This window comes from Bidens hawaiensis, unplaced genomic scaffold, assembly GCF_021521415.1.
Source record: "Bidens hawaiensis isolate Kalapana, Puna unplaced genomic scaffold, B.hawaiensis_p1.1 tig00005195_1, whole genome shotgun sequence".
Taxonomy (NCBI): Eukaryota; Viridiplantae; Streptophyta; class Magnoliopsida; order Asterales; family Asteraceae; genus Bidens; species Bidens hawaiensis.
This window is the reverse complement of record NW_027491335.1, coordinates 1057957-1068951: the sequence shown is the minus strand read 5'-3', so window position 1 is coordinate 1068951 and position 10995 is coordinate 1057957.

The following is a 10995-nucleotide window of genomic DNA, read 5'->3' as shown; positions in this document are numbered from 1 at the left end:
CCTGTTTACTGTTCCCTGTCAGCTTTCTCTTGCCCCCTGCAGCTGCCATATCTTTTGATATCTTTTGCTTTTGGAATCTTTTGCTTTTTGAGATTTTTTCCCCTTTTTCTAGGGATTGTGTTCCCTAGGGTTTCTCTATAAATAATAATGTTATTTTTCCTAACACTACACACACAAACACTTAATCTCTCATGTCCTCTCTTGCTCCTTGCCGTTGTTCTTCCTCTGCCGTCTCCTCTCTCTTTGCCTCCGTCTTCCTCCCTGTTCTGCCCTGCTTTTCCGGTAATATATATTATATATAATAATTTACTTATTAATTATGCTAACTTGTAATCAAGACTTAAAACAAATCATTAAAACAATAATCTTGTTTATAGGTTAACTTGTGCTTGTTTAAAGTTGATTCTTGCTTTATCTTACACCGCATCGTTTATCAAGTGAGTAATCTCGTACCTAATCCCTTTTTATTTTTAATGTTTTGGGATGTTCATGTGTTCGTACAAACTTGAGTCTTAAACTTGTTTATGAACTTTAGTCGCGCAGTATCCCATGTGTTGAGGACGTTTACTTGGCTGTTTATTTGTATGTGTGTATCATTAACCGCTTTGTTCGGCCTATTCCGCAGTTTTCATGGATCCATTAGATGAACACGGGAGACCTATCGTTTACGGTTTTCTTTGTTTACACTTGCACAGATGTTTTCTCGTGTTTGTGCTCATTTGGGAGCACGGATTGAACTATGAACTATGAGCTATGATCTATTTAGGCTTGATCACAATCTGATTGCACCCTTGTTAAACACCAGACATACACGTGTTGCGCGCAGATTTATTGTTATCTATGTATTGTATTAAACTTGATTTCTCACCAACACGCAAGTGTTTGACGTTTATTTTAACACATGTTCAGGTTTGCAGTAGCTGTTTTGGAGCTTGTGGACACGTAGGAAGTTTTCTTTATTTTGGACCTAGATTAAAATGTATCAAGACAAGTTATTGCTGTTCGAATATTATGATTTATAATATATTGATTTATGATGATTTATGTTATCTTGTTTACTTTGCGCGTGCGCGAATGAATGTATTTATTAAATATTGACACCCAATAGTGTCACGAGTAATGAAACAATATGTGGCGCCCCGATGTATAATCCGCCTTTGGTCGGGGTGTTACAGATTGGTATCAGAGCTCGTTGACTTTAGGATAGGTGGTTAGACGTATCGGCCTAGAATACCTAAGAGTCCCTTCTCGCGCATGAGAGAAATCTTATGTTTGCGCGCTTATTGTTAATTACTCGTTATTTATAAATATGCTTGCGCAGACGCAGTATATGATTTTATGTTTTATTCCGCGATATTTCGATTTTTGTTGAATTTCGATTTTTATTGATTTTACTTACATATTCGTTTGTTGGATTTGAAAATCCGAAAAGTCATGGTGATACATAAATAGTTGATTTTCAATTTCCATTTACGATTATGTTCTGAGGTTGGAGACTTGAAAAGTCATGGTGATACATGAATTGTCAACCTCCAATACTCATTTTCTTGTATATTTTATATTGAAGATTGAAAAGTCATGGTGATACATGAATCGTCAATCCCCAATACTCGTTTGCTCGTATATTTTAAATTGGGAATTTGGAAAGTCATGGTGATACATAAATTGTCGATTCTTGATTCGAATTTGTCACCTTTATTAAGTCTGCATTTAGGGTCATTTATTTTACTTTAACTTTTGACAGTAACTGACTCCGCGAAACCAAGCCTATTAAGATGATACTTTGCGCTAAAACCAAGATATTAACTAAAATTAAAACTTTTATAGAATGCCTCCGCTATCCCGCCGTCATCAGAGGAGAGAAGCCTCGCGCAGGCGTAGACAGAAACGTTCCCAGGAAATGGCCGCCGCAATAGCCCAAGCCTTAAACCAAAACAATGCTAACACCTCTGGTTACAACATTAAGTCCTTTAACGCGGGTAACCCTCCAAAGTTCACAGGTCTTGAAGGAGCCACCGTGATGCTCCAGTGGCTTGAGAAAATAGAAAACACTTTCCTCCATACCCAATGCCCTCCAGACCGACGAACCCTATATGCCTCTAGTGTCCTGGAATCAAGGGCGCTTACTTGGTGGAATGGAGTAGCTCATGCGCGTGGCGCAGAAGCTGCTTCTAGCATGACATGGGAGGAATTCAAGGAAATTCTGACGCGAGAATTCTGCCCTCCCAACGAAGTTAAGCGCCTAGAGGAGGAATTTTGGAACTTGAAGCAATACAGCGGTGAAGCGCGCGAGTACGCGACGCGCTTCCATGAACTAAGCCTGCTTGTCCCTCACCTTGTTACCCCTTCCCGCCGAGCCATAGAGAAATTCCTTGGGGGTCTCCCCATGGAAATTCAAGACTCTGTATGGGCCAGAAACCCAGTAACCCTCTCTGACGCCATTGAGTTGGCCGCTGTGCTCAGCGACAACCATGTCAGAGCAGGAACCCTGTTCCTGCGGGGATCTGAGAAGACCAAACTCACCAAGACTGTTCCTGAACCAACAGAAACCAAACCAGAACCCTCAAACCGTAACAACCTCAAGCGCAGGCGCAAAGCCTATGCGCTTACCAACCCGCCCATTGTCCAGCAACCCATCTACCAACCTCCAGTTTACGCGCCTAACCCACTATCAACCTACCCAACACCTCCTATAGTCCACAACTATGCCTTAACCAATCCAGCACTCCCTGCCCCGCCACCTAAGAAACCTTACACAGGAACCCAACCCTTTTGCCCAACCTGTAGACTTCACCACCCAACCCAAACCCCGTGTCGACAATGTAACCGATGTGGCCGCGTTGGTCACTCTGCCGAATACTGTAGAGTCCCTCCCGCCAACCCAATTGCGCCAACACCACCAGTCTACCCGCAGAACCCACAACCAACCTACCAAAACCCACGACCCAGGTCGTGCTTTAACTGCGGTGATCCCAGTCATTTCCGGAACGCGTGCCCAAGGCTACAAGTCCAGATTACGCAAGCGAATCCGGTGAACCAAATTTCGAACCAAGTAACGCGCGGACGAGCTTTTAACATAACCGCGCACCAAGCGCAAGCAAATAATGACGTAGTTAATGGTACATTTTTGCTTAACGGATTTTATGCTTCTGTACTTTTTGATACTGGCGCCGATCGAAGTTTTATTTCTCGCGCGTTTGAACAGAAGCTTGCGCGACCGCGCAACGACTTAAAAGAAAATTTTTTAGTTGAATTGGCTAATGGTGAAACTGTTTTAATTAACTCAGTGATTAAAGATTGCACGCTTAACCTTAACGAAAACGATTTTCTGATCGACCTCATCCCCATGCCTTTTGGAAGCTTTGATGTTATCATTGGTATGGACTGGCTTACGCATAATCGCGCCGAAGTTATTTGCGCCAAGAAGATGATTCGCATACCTCGAGAAAATGGTGATCTTCATATCTACGGCGAGAAACCCTCCCGCGGTCTTAAACTTATGTCTTGCGCCGAAGCCCGAAGACTCATGCGGAAGAAGTGTATTGCATTTTTAGCCCATGTGGTCAAACCTGATGAAGGAAAGAAGAAGCTTCGCGATATCCCTGTTGTGCGTGATTTCCCTGAAGTTTTTCCTGATGGTCTTCCTGGTATCCCTCCCGCTCGTGAAGTCGAGTTCCGTATTGATCTTGTCCCTAGTAGCTAAATCTCCTTACCGTCTTGCGTGTAACACCCCGACCGAAGGCGGATTATACATCGGGGCGCCACATATTGCTTCATTACTCGCGACACTATTGGTGTCAATATTTATTAATACACATTTTATCGCGCACGCGCAGCGGGGAAAATAAAGAACATAAATCAACATAAATTAATATATTATAAAGCATAATATTCAAATAACATAAACTTGTCTTGTTACATTTTAAATCTAGGTCCAAAACAAAAGTAAACATCCTATGTGTCCTCAAGCTTCAAAGCAGCTACTGCAAACCTGAACATGTGTTAAAATAAACGTCAAACACTTGCGTGTTGGTGAGAAATCAAGTTTAATGCAATACAGTAAATCTGCGCGCAACACGTGTATGTCTAGAGTTTAGCAAGGGTGTAATCAGATTGTGATCAAGCCTAAGATAGATCATAGCTCATAGTTCAATCCGTGCTCCCAATTGAGCACAAAAACGAGAAAACATACAGTGCAAGTGTAAACAAAGAAAACCGTAAACGATAGGTCTCCCGTGTTCATCCAATGGATCCATGAAAACTTCGGAATAGGCCGAACAAAGCGGTTAATGATACACACATACAAATAACAGCCAAGTAAACATCCTCAACACATGGGATACTGCGCGACTAAAGTTCATAAACAGTTTAAGACTAAGTTTGTATGAACACATGAACATCCCAAAACATTAAAAGCAAAAAGGGATTAGGTACGAGATAACTCACATGATAAACGGTGCGATGAAGATAAATAAAGCAAGAACCAAACAAGCAAAGTTAACCTATAAATAAGATTATCGGTTTAACGATTGGTTTTAGTGTCTTGATTATAACTAACCATAGGTAATATGCATCGATTTACTTAAACAAATTATAAACATTTACTAACCGAGATCTGGGCAGAAAAGAAGAGAAAGAAAAACAGAGGCAAGGAGAGCTGGAGTTATGTTGACGGCTGCGCTGCGAGGATCTTCAGCAGGGAGAAGGAGAAGAGATTAAGTGTCTGCGTGTGAAATGTTAAAGAAAATGGCTGGGTATAAATAGGCAAACCCTAGGGAACACAATCCCGGAAAAAGGGGAAAATATCTCACCAAATCTAAGCAAAAGATATGGCAGCAGGAAAAGGGGAAAAAGCTGTCAGGTTACTGTTCACAGCACATGGGATATGTCAGGCAAACACTGTTCAAGATAAGGAAAAGAAGATCTCAAAAGATATTGTCAGTCACCTTTTTCTGTCAACCAATAGGATTGACGCGCATGCTGCGCCGAAAGTAACTTTTCAGACACAAAGCAAGTTAGGTCAACAGCACAAAAGATAATATATCACCAAAGGTAAACGGCTGGATAAATCAAGATAAAAGACACAAGACTTAGCGCGAGAAAGCTGAGTGTGCGAGCGCGAAGGCACACACAGAAGGCTGACACAGACAAACCTTAGCGCGCTGCGGGAAGAACCACAAATCCTTAGCGCGTCGCGGAACGAACTGAAATCCTTAGCGCGCTGCGGGAAGAACATAAATCCTTAGCGCGTCGCGGGAAGAATTACAATTCTTAGCGCGCTGCGAGAAGAACTACAAATTTACAGCGTGTCGCGGGAGGATCTACAATTCTTAGCGCGTCGCGCGGAGAAGTATCATTCTTAGCGCGCCGCGGGAAGAACTATAGTTCCTAGCGCGTAGCGCAGGAACAGTCAATCTTCACGCAGGCTTCCTTGTAAGGAGTTTAGCGCGTGGAGCTGCGCAGACATCCTTAGGCGGGAAGAGCCAAAGGACAAGCAAGGAGTTAGAGAAAAAGGGGTTCAAGGCTCAAGGGTTAAACAAGGGGGGGGGGGATGGCGACAAGAGAAAAGAAGGCGGGACGGCGGAAAGAAAAGAGAAGAAGAGGAAGGAGAGGCGGAAGAAACATTTTAAATATACATAAAGATTTATTAAAGGTTAGATTTATAAAGATTATAATTAATTTTTAAATCATAAAAAGAATCGGATCAGAAAACGGGTATCTGGGTCGGGTCGGATTCGGGCAGATGTTACAGTCTCCCCTACTTTAAGAAATTTCGTCCCGAAATTTATCTCGAAGTAGGATGCGCAAAGAAAAGGTACGGGGATAAGGTCGATCAAAAAAAATCGTTTTCATTAAGGTTAAGCGTGCAATCCATGATTATAAAGTTTATTAAAATAGTTTCGCCATTAGCCAATTCAACAAGTTTTCCTTAAGTTAATGCGCGGTCGCGCGAGCTTCTGCTCAAACGCGCGAGAAATAAAACTTCTATCGGCACCAGTAACAAAAAGTATAGATGCATAATGCTCGTTAAAAAAAAAAAAAAATGTACCATTAACTACGTCATTAATCGCTTGCGCTTGGTGCGCGGTTATATTAAAAGTTTGTCAGCGCGTCACTTGGTTCGAAATTTGGTTCACCGGATTCGCTTGCGTAATCTGTACTTGTAGCCTCGGGCACGCGTTCCGGAAATGACTGGGATCACCGCAGTTAAAGCACGATCTTGGTTGGGGATTCTGGTATGTTGGTTGTGGGTTCAGCGGGTAGGTTGGTGGTGTTTGCACAATTGGGTTGGCGGGAGGGACTCTACAGTACTCAGCAGAGTGACCAGCGCGGCCACATTGGTTACATTGCCTACACGAGGCTTGAGTTGGGTGATGAAATTTACAGGTTGGGCAGAAGGGCTGATTTCCTGTGTAGGGTTTCTTAGTTGGCGGGGTAGGGAGTGCAGGATTAGTTAAGGCATAGTTATGGACTACAGGGGGAGTTGGGTAGGTAGACAGTGGGTTAGGCGCGTATACTGGAGGTTGGTAAAGGGGTTGCTGGACAACGAGTGGGTTAGAAAGCGCGTAAGCTTGATGATTGGTTTTGCGCCTTCGTTTATGGTTTGAGGGTTCTGGCTTGGTTTCTGTTGGTTCTGGGTCAGTCTTGGTGGGTTTGGTCTTTTCAGTTCCCCGCAGGAACAGGGTTCCTGCTCTGACATGGTTGTCGCTGAGCACAGCGGCCAACTCGATGGCGTCAGAGAGGGTTACTGGGTTTCTCGCCCATACAGAATCTTGAATTTCCATGGGAAGACCCCCAAGAAATTTTTCGATGGCTCGGCGGGAAGGGGTAACAAGGTGAGGGACAAGCAAACTTAGTTCGTGGAAGCGCGTCGCGTACTCGCGCGCTTCGCCACTGTACTGCTTCAAGTTCCAGAATTCCTCCTCAAGGCGCTTGACTTCGTTGGGAGGGCAGAATTCTTGCGTCAGAAGTTCCTTGAATTCCTCCCAGAGCATGCTAGAAGCAACCCCTGCGCCACGCGCATGAGCTACTCCGTTCCACCAAGTAAGCGCTCTAGATTCCAGGACACTTGAGGCGTATAAGGTTCGTTGGTTTGGAGGGCAATGGGTATGGAGAAAAGTGTTTTCAATTTTCTCGAGCCACTGGAGCATTATGGTGGCTCCTTCAAGTCCTTTGAATTTCGGAGGGTTACCCGCATTAAAGGATTTAATATTGTAACCAGAGTGGTTGATATTGTTTTGGTTTAAGGCTTGGGCTATCGCGGCGGCCATTTCCTGGGAACGTTGCTGCCTACGTCTGCGCGCGGCTTCTCTCCTCTGATAACGAGCTGATAGTGGAGGCATTCTATAAAAGTTCTAGTTTTAGTTAATATCATGTTATGAGAAACCGTTTTAGCGCAAAGTATAACCTTGTTAAAGTTTGTTTCGCGAAGTTAGTTGCTAACAAAAGTTAAGGTAAAGTAAATGACTTTATATGCAGACTTAATAAAGGTAACTAATTCGAATCGAGAATCGACAATTCATGTATCACCATGACCTTCCGAATTCTCAATTTAAAAAAATACGAGCAAACGGGTATTGGAGATTGACGATTCATGTATCACCATGACTTTTCAATCCTCAATATAAAATATACAAGTAAATAAGCATTGGAGATTGACAATTCATGTATCACCATGACTTTTCAATCTTCAACTTAAAAATATAAAGTAAATGGGAATTGAAAGTCAACTATTCATGTATCACCATGACTTCTCGGATTTTCAATTTCAACAAACGAACATAAATAAAAATCGAAAGATCGCGGAATAAAACATAAAATCACACGCTGCGTAAGCGCCAGCATACATAATAAATAACGAGTAATTAACAATAAGCGCGCAAACACGAGATTTCTCTCATGCGCGAGAGGGGACTTAAGTTTTCTAGGTCGTTACGTCTAACCACCTATCCTAAAGTCAACGAGCTCTGATACCAATCTGTAACACCCCGACCGAAGGCGGATTATACATCGGGGCGCCACATATTGCTTCATTACTCGCGACACTATTGGTGTCAATATTTATTAATACACATTTTATCGCGCACGCGCAGCGGGGAAAATAAAGAACATAAATCAACATAAATTAATATATTATAAAGCATAATATTCAAATAACATAAACTTGTCTTGTTACATTTTAAATCTAGGTCCAAAACAAAAGTAAACATCCTATGTGTCCTCAAGCTTCAAAGCAGCTACTGCAAACCTGAACATGTGTTAAAATAAACGTCAAACACTTGCATGTTGGTGAGAAATCAAGTTTAATGCAATACAGTAAATCTGCGCGCAACACGTGTATGTCTAGAGTTTAGCAAGGGTGTAATCAGATTGTGATCAAGCCTAAGATAGATCATAGCTCATAGTTCAATCCGTGCTCCCAATTGAGCACAAAAACGAGAAAACATACAGTGCAAGTGTAAACAAAGAAAACCGTAAACGATAGGTCTCCCGTGTTCATCCAATGGATCCATGAAAACTTCGGAATAGGCCGAACAAAGCGGTTAATGATACACACATACAAATAACAGCCAAGTAAACATCCTCAACACATGGGATACTGCGCGACTAAAGTTCATAAACAGTTTAAGACTAAGTTTGTATGAACACATGAACATCCCAAAACATTAAAAGCAAAAAGGGATTAGGTACGAGATAACTCACATGATAAACGGTGCGATGAAGATAAATAAAGCAAGAACCAAACAAGCAAAGTTAACCTATAAATAAGATTATCGGTTTAACGATTGGTTTTAGTGTCTTGATTATAACTAACCATAGGTAATATGCATCGATTTACTTAAACAAATTATAAACATTTACTAACCGAGATCTGGGCAGAAAAGAAGAGAAAGAAAAACAGAGGCAAGGAGAGCTGGAGTTATGTTGACGGCTGCGCTGCGAGGATCTTCAGCAGGGAGAAGGAGAAGAGATTAAGTGTCTGCGTGTGAAATGTTAAAGAAAATGGCTGGGTATAAATAGGCAAACCCTAGGGAACACAATCCCGGAAAAAGGGGAAAATATCTCACCAAATCTAAGCAAAAGATATGGCAGCAGGAAAAGGGGAAAAAGCTGTCAGGTTACTGTTCACAGCACATGGGATATGTCAGGCAAACACTGTTCAAGATAAGGAAAAGAAGATCTCAAAAGATATTGTCAGTCACCTTTTTCTGTCAACCAATAGGATTGACGCGCATGCTGCGCCGAAAGTAACTTTTCAGACACAAAGCAAGTTAGGTCAACAGCACAAAAGATAATATATCACCAAAGGTAAACGGCTGGATAAATCAAGATAAAAGACACAAGACTTAGCGCGAGAAAGCTGAGTGTGCGAGCGCGAAGGCACACACAGAAGGCTGACACAGACAAACCTTAGCGCGCTGCGGGAAGAACCACAAATCCTTAGCGCGTCGCGGAACGAACTGAAATCCTTAGCGCGCTGCGGGAAGAACATAAATCCTTAGCGCGTCGCGGGAAGAATTACAATTCTTAGCGCGCTGCGAGAAGAACTACAAATTTACAGCGTGTCGCGGGAGGATCTACAATTCTTAGCGCGTCGCGCGGAGAAGTATCATTCTTAGCGCGCCGCGGGAAGAACTATAGTTCCTAGCGCGTAGCGCAGGAACAGTCAATCTTCACGCAGGCTTCCTTGTAAGGAGTTTAGCGCGTGGAGCTGCGCAGACATCCTTAGGCGGGAAGAGCCAAAGGACAAGCAAGGAGTTAGAGAAAAAGGGGTTCAAGGCTCAAGGGTTAAACAAGGGGGGGGGGGATGGCGACAAGAGAAAAGAAGGCGGGACGGCGGAAAGAAAAGAGAAGAAGAGGAAGGAGAGGCGGAAGAAACATTTTAAATATACATAAAGATTTATTAAAGGTTAGATTTATAAAGATTATAATTAATTTTTAAATCATAAAAAGAATCGGATCAGAAAACGGGTATCTGGGTCGGGTCGGATTCGGGCAGATGTTACATTGCGCCCGCTGAGATGCAAGAATTGGCAAGCCAACTTCAAGAGTTGACTGCTAAAGGATTCATTCGCCCTAGCTCCTCGCCCTGGGGTGCTCCGGTGTTGTTCGTTAAAAAGAAAGATGGTTCGTTTCGCATGTGTATTGATTACCGCGAGTTGAACAAACTCACCATTAAAAACCGGTATCCCTTACCGCGTATTGACGACCTCTTTGATCAACTCCAAGGTGCCTCTTGTTTCTCGAAGATTGATCTCCGCTCTGGCTATCACCAGTTGCGCATCCGCGATGAAGATGTTCCGAAGACTGCTTTTCGAACTCGTTATGGCCATTTTGAATTCTTGGTCATGTCCTTCGGTTTAACCAACGCACCCGCCGTTTTCATGGATCTAATGAATCGGGTGTGTAGGCCTTTCTTGGATAAATTCGTGATTGTGTTTATCGATGACGTTCTGATTTATTCTAAGACCAAGGCCGAGCATGAGCAACATCTCCGATTGGTATTGCAAAAGCTTAGAACCGAGCAGCTCTATGCTAAGCTTTCCAAGTGTGAATTCTGGTCTGATGAAGTACAGTTTCTTGGCCATGTTGTGAACAAGATGGGTATTCATGTCGACCCATCCAAAATTGAAGCAATCAAGAACTGGATTACGCCGACCACTCCTACCGAGATCCGTTCCTTTCTGGGCTTAGCTGGTTATTACCGGCGCTTCATTTCGAACTTCTCGAAAATCGCTTTGCCTTTAACAGCTCTAACGCACAAAGGTAAACCGTATATTTGGGGCTCGAAGCAAGAAGAAGCCTTTCTGACGCTCAAGCGTTTGTTGTGTGAAGCTCCTGTCCTTGCGCTACCTGAGGGTAATGATGATTTTGTCGTGTACTGCGATGCCTCCAACCAAGGTCTCGGTTGTGTTCTTATGCAACGAGGCAAGGTTATCGCTTACGCATCAAGGCAACTCAAGGTTCATGAAAAGAATTATACAACTCACGATC